Source organism: Lygodium microphyllum, chromosome 11 (assembly GCF_053477565.2).
Source record: "Lygodium microphyllum isolate KBCC chromosome 11, Lygodium_microphyllum_v1.1.10, whole genome shotgun sequence".
In the NCBI taxonomy this organism is placed as follows: Eukaryota; Viridiplantae; Streptophyta; class Polypodiopsida; order Schizaeales; family Lygodiaceae; genus Lygodium; species Lygodium microphyllum.
Window position 1 is genome coordinate 161,878,622 of NC_141145.1, and position 14,335 is coordinate 161,892,956.

The window sequence follows — 14,335 nt, forward strand, 5'->3', positions numbered from 1 at the left end:
GGTGGTGCCATGTCGTGGAGGGGGGTTTTTGAGGAGGTCCGTTGGGGGATCGGTGGTTCCATGTCACGGGAGGGGGTTATGTGCAGTGGGGTGTGTGTGCCGTGTCATTGCGGAGCGGGATTTTCGAGGAGGGAGGGTGTGCCATGTCGTGGGGGGGTGAGGTGACGTGCGGCGGGTCGAGCGGGGTTCTTCGAGGTGGGGTGCGCTGCGTCGTGGGGGGGTGCGGTGGCATGGAGGGGTGTGCCGTGTCGGGGGGGGGGGGGGGGGGTGACGCGGGGTGGGGTGGGTTGAGCGGGGTTTTCGGAGGCGTGGTGGGGTGGTGTGGAGGGAGCGGGGTTTTTTCGAGGTGGTGTGCGGGGGGGCATCGTGGGGGGGTGCGAGGGGGCGTCGTTGGGGGGTGCGGTGGGGTGGGGGGGTGTGCCTTGTCGTGGAGGGGGTGATGCGGGGTGGGGTGGGTCGAGTGGGGTTTTCGGAGGCATGGTGGGGGAGGTGTGGAGGAAGCAGGGTATTTTCGAGGTGGGGCGCGGGGGGGCGTCATGGGGGGGTGCGGTGGCGTGGAGGGGTGTGTTGTGTCGTGGGGGGGTGACGCGGGCTGGGATGGGTATAGCGGGGTTTTCGAAGGCGTGGTGGGGTGGTGTGGAGGGAGCGGGATTTTTCGAGGTGGGGTGCGGGGGGGCGTCATCGGGGGGTGTAGGGGGGCGTCGTCAGGGGGTGCGGTGGGGTGGGGGGGTGTGCCTTGTCGTGGAGGGGGTGACACAGGGTGGGGTGGGTCGAGCGGGGTTTTCGAGGCGTGGTGGGGGTGGTGTGGAGGGGGCGGGGTTTTTTCGAGGTGGGGAGGAGGGGGGCGTCGTGGGGGGTGCGGGGGGGCATCGTCGGGGGGTGTGGTGGGGTGGGGGGGTGTGCCGTGTCATGGGGGAGGGGGGGTGACGTGGGGGGTGGGTTAGCGGGGTTTTCAGAGCCGTGGTGGGGTGGTGTGGAGGGACCGGGGTTTTTGGAGGTGGGGTGCGGGGGGTGTCATCGGGGGGTGCGCTGGAGTGTGGTGGTGTGTCGTGTCGTGGGGGGGTAACGTGGGGTGGGGTGGGTCGAGCGGGGTTTCCGGAGGCATGGTGGGGTGGTGGGGGGGTGGGGTGGGGGGGTGTGCCGTGTTGTGGGGGGGGGGGGGTGATGCGGGGTGGGGTGGGTCGAGCGGCGTTCTCGGAGCCATGGTGGGGTGGTGTGGAGGGACCGTGGTTTTTCGAGGTGGGGTGTGGGGGGGCGTCATCGGGGGGTGCACTGGGGTGTGGGGGTGTGCCGTGTCGTGGGGGGTGATGCGGGTGGGGTGGGTTGATTCGGGAGGCGTCATAAGGTGGTGTGGATGGAGAGGGGTTTTTCGAGGTCGGGTGCAAGGGGGCATCGTGGGGGGGGGTGACGCGGGGTGGGGTGGGTCGAGCGGGGTTTTCGGAGCCGTGGTGGGGTGGTGTGGAGGGAGCTGCGTTTTTCAAGGTGGGGAGCGGGGTTTTCCGACGTGGGGTGCGGGGGGCGTCGTGGGGGGGTGCAGTGGGATGGGGGGGTGTGCCGTGTCGTGGGGGGCGACGCGGGGTGGGGTGGGTCGAGTGGGGTTTTTGGAGGCGTGGTGGGGTGGTGTGGATGGAGCTGGGTTTTTCGAGGTGGGGTCGGAGGAGGGGGGATGCGCCGCGTTGTGGGGGGTGCGGTTGGGTGGGGGGGTGAGCCGTGTCGTGGGGGGGTGACGCGGGGTGGGGTGGGTCAGCGGGGTTTCAGGAGGCGTCCTGGGGTGGTGTGGATGGAGCGGGGTTTTTCGAGGTGGGGTGTGGGGGGGCGTCGTGGGGGGGTGCGGTGGGGTGGGCGCGGTGTGCCGTGTCGTGGGGGAGGGGGGTCACGCGGGGTTGGGGTAGGTCGAGCGGGGTTTTCGGAGGCGTGGTGGGGTGGTGTGGAGGGAGCGGGGTTTTCTGAGGTGGGGTGCGGGGGGGCGTCGTGGGGGGGTGTGGTGGGGTGGAGGGGTGTGCCGTGTCGTGGGGGTGACGTGGGGCACGGTGGGTCGAGCGGGGTTTTTGGAGGCGTTGTGGGGTGGTGTGGATGAAGCGGGGTTTTTCGAGGTGGGGTGGGGGGGTGCCACGTCGTGGGGGGGTGCGGTGGGGTGGGGGGATGTGCGGTGTCGTGGGGGGTAACACGGGGTGTCGCATTTATTGAGATATCGAGCTCCACTCGTGATACGCCAGGGTGACCGTTGTGTATTTATGTCACCGACTTGTCAGTTGCAGACGCGGTTGGTACACCGCCCATGAATAATAGCTACATGATAGCTATCCTTATCTACTCTAGTTTGTGGCTCAGTTAGTATTCCACCTTAGTTAGTTGAGTTTGGTTTGAGACCCATATATAGGGTTCATCTATTTCTTTGTATTTGAGTTCTTTTGGCTTACACAACTAAGAAGAGGAAAAGTGTTTTCAGCCTCCACCCTTGTGTGTATTCCCCCATTGTGCAAGCAAGAAAGCTTCAAGCGAGACTCCTTCCTTCTCTCCCACAATCTTGACATGGTATCAGAGCCTTGTTCGTGGTAAGGAGCTCAAGAAAGCAAGCCAAGCTCGCGGTGTTCTGGTAAGACGAGCAGTGTTGCTTTCATTTTTCTGTTTTGGGAGCAGATCTCTGCAGGTAGCACAGTCGGAAAGTGTAGGAGTGCATTGTCTCAGGTTGAGACGCCCTTCGTGGTGAAGCAAAAGGGCAGTATATGCTGGGGAAAGGGCTTTAGCCCTTGGCGACCTTGTTTTTTTGATTTGAGGCCATTTCGGGGCCTGTTTTGGAGGCGGAAGTTTTCTGCACGCACTCAGGAAAAGGCTCAGTTTTATGCTGTGTGACCACTGTTCTGCAAGTCGGTAAAAAGTTACTATAGAAATTGCATTGTATGCCTGTGCGCAAAGACATTGGGAGTTACAGAATCATCCCTGTTGCCTGTTGATGCAAAATCGTCACTAGGAAGTGACTATGTGGTCAAATACCACTTTCGTCAGTTTTGCAGATTTGCCCTTGTGAGGCTGAAGCTATGTTCTTTGCAGTGACAGAATTTTTTGCAGTGTTCTGTAATGGCATCTGATTCTCTTTCACAGATTGTCACTGAAAAGCTTGACAAGAACAACTTCCAAGCATGGAAATTTAGAATGACAAATTTTCTTATGGGAAAAGGATATTGGGAATTTATTGCAGGAAATGAAGAAGAACCAGTTCTTCCTGATGTTTCCAATCAACAGCAAATGCAGGCATTCAAAACATGGCATGAGAGAGCCAGGAAAGTTATGTATTAGCTGTCTATCAGTATTTCAGACTCTATGATTGTGCATATTCAAGATGCAAGTGCGCCAAAGGAGGCATGGGATACTTTGTCAAAAATGTATAGCACAAATACGCAAGCCAAGAAAATGCAGCTCAAGCAAGAGTTGCATAATGTGCAAAGAGAAAGTATGAGCATCAACGACTACCACATGAAGGTGAAGAAGATTGCAAATGCACTTGCTTCCATTGGGTCGCCAGTGGAAGATGATGATTTAGTTTCCGTGACCTTGAATGGTCTAGGAAAGGATTATGCACAGTTTCGGACATCCATTTCAGTTCGTGAAAGATTTCCTGATTTTGAGGAATTGATTGCTCTTCTAATTTCTAAGGAGCAAAGAAATGGTGGTGCATCTTCTTCAGGAGGAACTTCAAAAGAAGCTGTCTTCTACTCAAATGATGGAAGAGGTAGAGGCAGAGGTAGAGGAGGCCGATTTGCAGGCCGTGGCAAAAATCAGAATATGCAGCAAACTCAAGAAAACCAGTCCTATGGAGGAGGACGTGGTAACTCTAGAGGCAGGGGGAGCCAAAGAGGTCGTGGTGGATGGCAAAGAGGCCAAAATGCAAACAGTAATGTTGAATGCTACTACTGTGGTAAAATGGGTCATATGGCTAAAGACTGCTATAAAAAGCAGAATGACATCATGAATGGAAAACTGCAACAAGGGAATTATGCATCTTCTAGTAGACAGGGTAATGACAGAAATGAGCACTTGTTTATGGTGCAGCACATGAACAATTCTGTGACAAGTGCAGAAGAAAGCAATGATGTATGGTATGTTGACTCAGGTGCATCAAACCACATGACAGGTCATGCAGAATGGATGGAGGATACAGGAAAAATGGAAAAACCAGGATTTGTGGAGACTGGTGATGATACTGCACATCCTATTGTGCAGATTGGAAAAATTCCCTTGTGTATGCAGGATGGGAAAAAGAAATACCTGTCAGATGTATTTCATGTCCCGAATATCACCAAGAATCTGGTTTCTGTTAGTCAAATGGTTGAGCAGGGCTTGCAGGTCAGATTTAATCCTCATGGATGCTTTGTTGAGGATATGAAAAATAAAGGTCGCTTGATAGCAAAAGGAAAGAAGAAGGACAGAATGTTTACATTGGATGCAGACATGTCTGAATTGAGTGCAGCAATGTTTGCACATGGGACCGGTGTAGTTGCATATATCGATATCTGGCATAAACGCATTGGTCATGTTAATGTACAACGACTTAAATCAATGCATGCCCAAAATATTGTTGCAGGTTTGCCAAAATTCAAGGTTGCAGAAATGCATAAGGTATGTGAAGCCTGTCAGTTTGGAAAACAAGCAAGGAAACCATTTCCTAGACATGTTCAAGAGAGTAAGAAGCCATTGGAATTAATCCACTCTGATGTGTGGACAACTAAAGCTGCATCTCTTGGAGGCTGTCATTATTTTGTCAGTTTTATTGATGACTATAGCAGAAAAGTTTGGGTGTATTTTATGAAAAAGAAAAGTGAAGTTTTTGGGCATTTCAAAACTCTTAAAGCGATGGTTGAAAAAGAAACAGGCCTACAGATAAAATGCCTAAGGTCAGATGGAGGGGGAGAGTACCTCTCAAATGAGTTTGCAAGGTTCCTACAGGAGCATGGCATAAAGCAACAATATTCATGCAGTCATACCCCACAACAAAATGGAATTGCAGAAAGGAAAAACAGGCATATTGGAGAGCTATCTCGTGCCATGCTCAATGAAAAAGACTTGCCAGATTTTTATTGGGCTGAAGCAGTTGCTACAGCAGTCTACATAATGAACAGGACTCCCACTGCAGCAATACATGGAATGACTCCAGAGGAGAGGTATACTGGTAGAAAACCAGATATTTCTCATTTGAAAATTTTTGGTTGCATTGCCTATGTACATGTGCCAGATGAGTTGAGATCCAAGTTGGATCCAAAAGCTGAGAAGTGCATCTTTATTGGTTACTCTCTGCAGCAAAAAGGGTATAGATGTTATAACCCTTCTACTCGTAAGTTTATAGTGAGCAGAGATGTTGTTTTTGATGAGATGAGTAGCTCGTATAAACCAGTAAATGTGATTGATGATATAGATGTACAAAATGGTAATGCTGCACAGAATTCACAGCAGTAGTCACAAAATATTAGTGGACCTGGAGCGTCCTCTAGCAGTGGTTCACATTCTTCGCCATGGACAGGCAGATTGAGATCAGGAGAATCTTCTCAAAGCAATGCAGATAGTGGTATGCAGGTATCACGAAAAGGAAAAGAGAAGGTTGATCAGCCCATGTTTGATGTGAATGCAGGTCACTCTTATGTGGATGGTGAATCCAGTGGCTCAGAACAAAGCATTGATGATGATTTGGGTATTCCTTCTATTGTTACACCTGGAGTAAGGAAGACCAGGGATGTTTTGAGAGCACCTGGGAGTGAACCTACTTTGCGCAGGTCTACGAGAGCTAGGTATCCTGTGGATAGGCTGAAATATGATGGATTTACAGCCATTCACTATGCATATATGGTTAAAGTAATACAAGAACCAGAACACACTTCTTTTGAGGAAGTCATGGGAAAAGAAAAATGGGAGAAAGCCATGGATGAAGAAATGGATGCCTTGGAAGCAAATGCTACATGGAAATTGGTACCTTTACCTAAAGGTAAAAATGCAATTGGCTGTAAGTGGGTTTATAAGGTGAAGCACAATGCAGATGGTTCTGTGAACAGATACAAGGCAAGATTAGTAGTCAAGGGGTATGCACAAACATATGGCATTGACTATGAAGAAACATTCAGTCCGGTTGCAAGGATGGCAACCGTAAGAGCAGTCATTGCTATAGCTGCATCAAAGGGATGGTCTTTACATCAGATGGATGTAAAGAATGCCTTCTTGCATGGTGATTTGCAAGAAGAGGTCTATATGGAGTAGCCATCAAGTTATGTGCATGCTGTTCATCCTGAGTTTGTTTGCAGGTTGAAAAAAGCCTTGTATGGCTTGAAGCAAGCACCTAGAGTATGGTCTGACAAGATAGGACAGTATCTTGTCACTATTGGCTTTCAGATTTCCAAGGCAGATTTCTCACTTTATGTGAGAAAAACAGAGAAAGATATTATGCTACTTGTCATTTATGTTGATGATTTGATTATGACAGGTGACAGTGATGAAGATATCCTTCATGTGAAAATGCTATTGAAGCAGAAGTTTGAGATGAAGGATTTGGGAGAGCTGCGTTATTTCTTGGGCATTGAGGTGATTAGATCACCAAGTGGGATACAGCTCTTGCAGAGGCAGTATGGATTGGACATGCTGTCCAAATATGGGATGACAGGCTGTAAGCCTATTTCAGTTCCTTTAGAGCAGAATGTGAAGCTGAGCACAGATGCAGGTGAGCTTCTAGAAGACCCTACTATGTACAGACGCATAGTAGGAAGTTTGATTTATATGACTATTACCAGGCCAGATTTGACCTATGTTGTTGGATTGGTAAGTCAGTTTATGCAGGCTCCAAGGAAACCACATTTGGATGCGGCTAGACACATACTCAGGTATGTGAAGTCCACATTGCACTATGGACTATTTTATGAGACTGGGGTTCAGATACAGTTGCATGGATACACTGATGCTGATTGGGCTGGTAGTATTTCTGATAGACGATCTACCAGTGGATATGTGTTCTCTTTTGGGAGTGCTGCAGTCACTTAGAGCAGCAAGAAACAGCCTACAAATGCCTTGTCGAGCACAGAGGCTGAGTACAGGGGTGCAGCAATGGCTGCATGTGAGGTAGCTTGGTTGCATAAGCTACTTTATGATATGCATCAGTCTACAGATGGACCAGTTGTCATTTATTGTGACAACATGAGTAGTATACACTTGGCAAATAACCCAGTCTATCATGCTAGAACAAAGCACATTGAGGTGCATTATCACTATGTGCGAGAGAGGGTTTTACTAGGTCTTATTGATCTAGTTTATGTCAACACAGAGGATCAGGTAGCTGACATATTAACGAAGGCATTGGGCGCAGAGAAGCTACGCAAGTTCAGAGACCTGCTTGGTGTGCAGGAATTGGGATTGAGCTCAAGGGGGAGTGTTGAGATATCGAGCTCCACTCGTGATACGCCAGGGTGACCGTTGTACATTTATGTCACCGACGTCTCAGTTGCAGATGCGGTTGGTACACCGCCCATGAATAATAGCTAGATGACAGCTATCCTTATCTACTCTAGTTTGTGGCTCAGTTAGTATGCCACGTTAGTTAGTTGTCTTTGCTTTGAGACCCATATATAGGGTTCTTCTATTTCTTTGTATGAGAGTTCTTTTTGGCTTACACAACTAAGAAGAGGAAAACTGTTTTCAGCCTCCACCTCTGTGTGTATTCCCCCATTGTGCAAGCAAGAAAGCTACAAGTGAGACTCCTTTCTTCTCTCCCACAATCTTGACAGTGCGTCGCGTTGTGTCGTGTCATGGGGGGTGGGGGGGGGATGTCATGGGGGGGGCACGTCGCGTGTGGGGTGGGGTGGGGTGGGGATGTCATGGAAAGGGGGGGGCGGCACGTTGCGACATGGTGTGGTGTGTGTTGAGGGGGGAAGGGGGGGGGGGGGCAAATTTTGGTGGTGGGGGGAGGGCGCGTTGCGACATGGTGTGGTGTGTGTTGGGGGGGGGGGGGGCATCGCGACATGTTGTGGTGTGTGTTGAGGGGGGAAGGGGGGGGCCGAATATTGAAGGTGGGGGGGAGGCCGTGTCATGTCATGGGGGGGGGGGGGGGTGCATCGTGACATGGTGTGGTGTGTATTGAGGGGGGAAGTGGGGGCGCGTCGCAACATGGTGTCATGTCATGTCATGGGGCGGGGGGAGGGGGATCTCATGGGGGGGGACGCTTCGTGTCGTGTCGTGCCATGGGGGGTGGGGTGGGATGTCATGGGTGGGCGCGTCGCATCGTGTCATGTCATGGGGAGGGGCGTGGGGTGGGGATGTCATGGGGGGGGGGGGAGGGGGTGCAGACGGGGCGGCACGTCGTAACATGGGGTTGTGTGTGTTGAGGGGGCGTCGTGTCATGTCATGGGGAGGGAGGGATGTCATGGGGGGGCGCGTCCCATCGTGTCGTGTCGTGTCATGGGGAGGGCGCGTCGCGTCGCGTCGTGTTGTGTCATGGGGGGTGGGGGGGATGTCATGGGGGGGCGCGTCATGTTGTGTCATGTCATGGGGGGACGCATAGCGTCGTATCGTGTCGTGTCATGGGGGGGCGCGTCGCGTCGTGTCGTGTCATGGGGGGTGGGGGGATGTCATGGGGGGGGAGGGGGGTTGTCATGTTATGTTGGGGAGGGGGCGCATCGCATCGTGTCGTGGCATGGTGGGGGGAGGGGGTGCATCATCCCCCACGACATGACACACCCCCCCACCCCACCGCAGCCCCCCACGACGCGGGGCCTGTTTTTCATTGAGCATGGCACGAGATACCTCTCCAATATGCCTGTTTTTTCTTTCTACAATTCCATTTTGCTGTGGGGTATGACTGCATGAATATTGTTGCTTTATGCCATGCTCCTACAAGAATCTTGCAAACTCATTTGAGAGGTACTCTCCCCCTCCATCTGACCTTAGGCATTTTATTTGCAGGCCTGTTTCTTTTTCAACCATAGCTTTAAGAGTTTTGAAATGCCCAAAAACTTCACTTTTTTTTTTCATAAAATACACCCAAACTTTTCTGCTATAGTCATCAATAAAAGTAACAAAATAATGACAGCCTCCAAGAGATGCAGCTTTAGTGGTCCACACATCAGAGTGGATTAATTCCAATGGCTTCTTACTCTCTTGAACATGTCTAGGAAATGGTTTCCTTGCCTGTTTTCCAAACTGACAGGCTTCACATACCTTATGCATTTCTGCAACCTTGAATTTAGGCAATCCTGCAACAATGTTTTGGGCCTGCATTGATTTAAGTCGTTGTACATTAACATGACCAATGCGTTTATGCGAGATATCAATATCTGCAACTACACTGGTCCCATGTGCAAACATTGCTGCACTCAATTCAGACATGTCTGCATCCAACGTAAACATTCTGCCCTTCTTCTTTCCTTTGCTATCAAGCGACCTTTATTTTTCATATCCTCAACAAAGCATCCATGAGGATTAAATCTGACCTGCAAGCCCTGCTCAACCATTTGACCAACAGAAACGAGATTCTTGGTGATATTCGGGACATGAAATACATCGGACAGGTATTTCTTTTTCCCATCCTGCATAGACAAAGGAATTTTTTCAATCTGCACAATAGGATGTGCAGTATCATCACCAGTCTCCACAAATCCTGGTTTTTCCATTTTCCTTGCATCCTCCATCCATTCTGTATGACCTGTCATGTGGTTTGATGCACCTGAGTCAACATACCATACATCATTGCTTTCTTCTGCACTTGTCACAGAATTGTTCATGTGCTGCACCATAAACAAATGCTCATTTCTATCATCACCCTGTCTACTAGAAGATGCATAGTTCCCTTGTTGCAGTTTTCCATTCATGATGTCATTCTACTTTTTATAGCAGTCTTTAGCCATATGACCCATTTTACCACAGTAATAGCATTCAACATTACTGTTTGCATTTTGGCCTCTTTGCCATCCACCACGACCTCTTTGGCTCCCCCTGCCTCTAGAGTTACCACGTCCTCCTCCATAGGACTGGTTTTCTTGAGTTTGCTACATATTCTGATTTCTGCCACGGCCTCCAAATCGGCCTCCTCTACCTCTGCCTCTACCTCTTCCAGCATTTGAGTAGAAGACAGTTTCTTTTGAAGTTCCTCCTGAAGAAGATGCACCACCATTTCTCTGTTCCTCATAAATAAGAAGAGCAATCAACTCCTCAAAATCAGGAAATCTTTCACGAACTAAAATGGATGTCCAAAACTGTGCATAATCCTTTCCTAGACCATTCAAGGTCACAGAAACTAAATCATCATCTTCCACTGGCGACCCAATGGAAGCAAGTGCATCTGCAATCTTCTTCACCTTCATGTGGTAGTCATTGATGCTCATATTTTCTCTTTGCACATTATGCAACTCTTGCTTGAGCTGCATTTTCCTGGCTTGCGTATTCGTGCTATACATTTTTGACAAAGTATCCCATGCCTCCTTTGGCGTACTTGCATCCTGAATATGCACAATCATAGAGTCTGAAATACTGATAGACAGCCAATACATAACTTTCCTGGCTCTCTCATGCCATGCTTTAAATGCCTGGATTTGCTGTTGATTGGGAACATCGGGAAGAACTGGTTCTTCTTCATTTCCTGCAACAAATTCCCAATATCCTTTTCCCATAAGGAAATTCGTCATCCTAAACTTCCATGCCTAGAAGTTGTTCTTGTCAAACTTTTCAGTTACAATCAGTGAAAGAGAATCAGACGCCATTACAGAACAGTGCAAAAAATTTTGTCACTACAAAAACTCAGCTTCACCCTCACAAGGGCAAATTTGCAAAACTGGCGAAAGTGGTATTTGACCACACAGTCACTTCCTAGTGACGATTTTGCAGAAAAAGGAACCAAGGATGATTTTGAAACTCCCAATGTCTCTGAGCACAAGCATACGATGCAATTTCTACAGTAACTTTTCACCGACCTATAGAACAGTGGTCACACAGCATAAAATAGGGTCTTTTCCTGAGTGCGTGCAGAAAACTTCCGCCTCCAAAACAGGCCCCGAAATGGCCTCAAATCAAAAAAATAGGGTCGCGAAGGGCGTCTCAACCTGAGACAATGCACTCTTGCACTTTTCGGCTGTGCTACCTGCAGAGATCTGCTTCCAAAACAGAAAATGAAAGCAACACTGCTGGTCTTACCAGAACACCGCGAGCTTGGCTTACTTTCTTGAGCTCCTTACCACGAACAAGGCTCTGATACCATGTTAAGATTGTGGGAGAGAAGGAAGGAGTCTCACTTGTAGCTTTCTTGCTTGCACAATGGGGAAATACACACAGAGGTGGAAGCAAAAAAGAACTCTCATACAAAGAAATAGAAGAACCCTATATATGGGTCTCAAACCAAAGACAACTGACTAAGGTGGCATACTAACTGAGCCACAAACTAGAGTAGATAAGGATAGCTGTCATCTAGCTATTATTCATGGGCGGTGTACCAACCGCATCTGCAACTGACACGTCGGTGACATAAATGCACAACGGTCACCCTGGCGTATCACGAGTGGAGCTCGATATCTCAACACGCGCCCCCCCCATGACATCCCCACCCCACCCCCCACCCACGACACGACACGACGCGACGTGCCCCCCCATGACACCACACGACGCCACGTACCCCCCCAACATAACATGACAGCCCCCCCTCCAAAATTCGGCTCGTCCCCCTTCCCCCCTCAACACACACCACACCATGTCGCGACGCGCCGCCCCCCGCCCTTCCCACCCCCCATGCCATCCCCACCCCACCCCCCCGCCCCATGACATGACACGATGTGCCGCCCCCCCCCATGCCATCCCCACCCCCCCTCCGCCCCATGAAATGACACAACGCGGTGGGGGGGTGTGCCGTGTCATCGGGGGGTGACGCGGGGTGGGGTGGGTCGAGCGATGTTTTTGTAGGCGTGGTGCGGTGGTGTGGATGGAGCAGGGTTTTTCGAGGTGGGGTCAGAGGAGGGGGCGATGCGCCGCGTCGTGGGGGGTGCGGTGGGGTGGGGGGGTGTGCCGTGTCGTGGGGGGTGACGCGGGGTGGGGTAGGTCGAGCGGGGTTTTGGGAGGCGTCGTGGGGTGGTGTGGATGGAGTGGGATTTTTCGAGGTGGGGTGCGGGGGGGCATCTTGGGGGGGTGCGGTGGGGTGAGGGGGCGTGTGCCGTGTCATGGGGGAGGGGGGGTGACGCGGGGTGGGGTGGGTCGAGCGGTGTTTTCGGAGGCGTGGTGGGGTGGTGTGGAGGGAGCGGGGTTTTCCGAGGTGGGGTGCGGGAGGGCGTCGTGGGGGGGTGCGGTGGGGTGGGGGGGTGTGCCGTGTCATGGGGGGTGATGCGGGGCACGGTGGGTCGAGCGGGGTTTTTGGAGGCGTGGTGGGGTGGTGTGGATGGTGCGGGGTTTTTCGAGGTGGGGTGGGGGGAAGCGCCGCGTCGTGGGGGGGTGCGGTGGGGTGGGGGGGTATGCCGTGTCGTGGGGGTGACGCGGGGTGTCGCGACGCCCCCTCCCCCCCACCATGCCACGACACGACGCGATGCACCCCCTCCCCAACATAACATGACAACCCCCCTCCCCCCCATGACATCCCCCCCACCCCCCATGACATGACATGATGCGATGCACCCCCCATGACACGACACGATGCGACGCGCCCCCCCATGACATCCCCCCCACCCCCCATGACACGAAACGATGTGACGCAATGAGCCCCCCCATGACACGACACGACGCGACGTGTCCCCCCATGACATCCCCCCCACCCCCCATGACACAACACGACGGGATGCGACACGCCCCCCCATGACATGACACAACACGACGCGACGCGCCCCCCCATGACATCCCTCCCGCCCCATGACATGACACGATGCGCCCTCAACACACACAACCCCATGTCAGGACGTGCCGCCCCCGTCCCCGCCCCCTCCCCCCCCCATGACATCCCCACCCCACCCCCCTCTCCATGACACGACACAACGCGATGCGCCCACCCATGACATCCCACCCCACCCTCCATGACACGACACGACACGAAGCGTCCCCCCCCATGACATCCCCCTCCCCCCGCCCCATGACATGACACCACACCATGTCGCGACGTGCCCCCCTCCCCCCCTCAACACACACCACACCATGTCGCGATGCCCCCCCCCCCTCCATGACATGACACGCCCTCCCCCCCACCTCCAAAATTCGGCCCCCCCCTTCCCCCCTCAACACACACCACAACATGTCGCGACTCCCACCCCAACACACACCACACCATGTCGCATCGCGCCCTCCCCCCATCTCCAAAATTTTCCCCCCCCTTCCCCCCTCAACACACACCACACCATGTCGCAATGTGCCGCCCCCCCCTCACCATGACATCCCCAACCCACCCCCCACACGCAACGTGCCCCTCCCATGACATCCCCCCCCACCCCCCATGACACGACACGACGTGACGTGCCCCCCCCCATGACATGCCCCCCCACACCCCCCCACCCATGACACGACACGACGTGACGCGCCCCCCCATGATAGGACACGCCCCCCATGACATCCCCACCCCACCCGCCCTCCCATGACAGGACACGACGTGACACGACGTGCCCCCCCCATGACATCCCCCCCCACCCCCCATGACACGACACGACTCGACGCGCCCCCCCCCCCCCCCCCCCCCCATGACATCCCCACCCCACCCCCCCACCCATGACATGAAACAACGCGACGCGCCCCCCTTCCCCCCCAACATAACATGACATCCCCCCCTCCACAATTTGGCCCGTCCCCCTTCCCCCCTCAATACACACCACACCATGTCGCGACGTGCCGCCCCCCCCTCCCCCCCCACATGCCATCCCCACCCCACTGTTGAGAATCAGCAATCACACTCAAACAGTATCTTTGTATGGAGTCTCAGGGTCAAGGACATGCAGGCTAACTTATCCCATATGCACAATGGTGCCTACTGCAGTTTCCTACTTTCCTATAAAGCATTGTACTTGGTTCCTTTCTTAATGCAATAATAGTACTCTTTTCATTTCAGTAAAGTGTCAATATCATTGTCCACATACACAAGATTGTGTTTATGAGTCCAAGTCTCAATCTTGGAACCTAATTCACTTGTGTAACAAACAATGTCCATTCCATCATGAGTCTACACTTCTCCTTCCATCCTCCATAGCTTCCGGTTATGTCATGCTCTAGATCCCACATTTCTAACATGGTATCAGAGCCCAGTTGGGCATGGCATTGCTTCTCCAGCCTCTCTTGATTCTTCTGAACCTCCATCCAGCTCAGTGTCAGTGTATGACTTCTTTTCTCAACTCTACTCTCACTGAAGCTTCCATGGCAG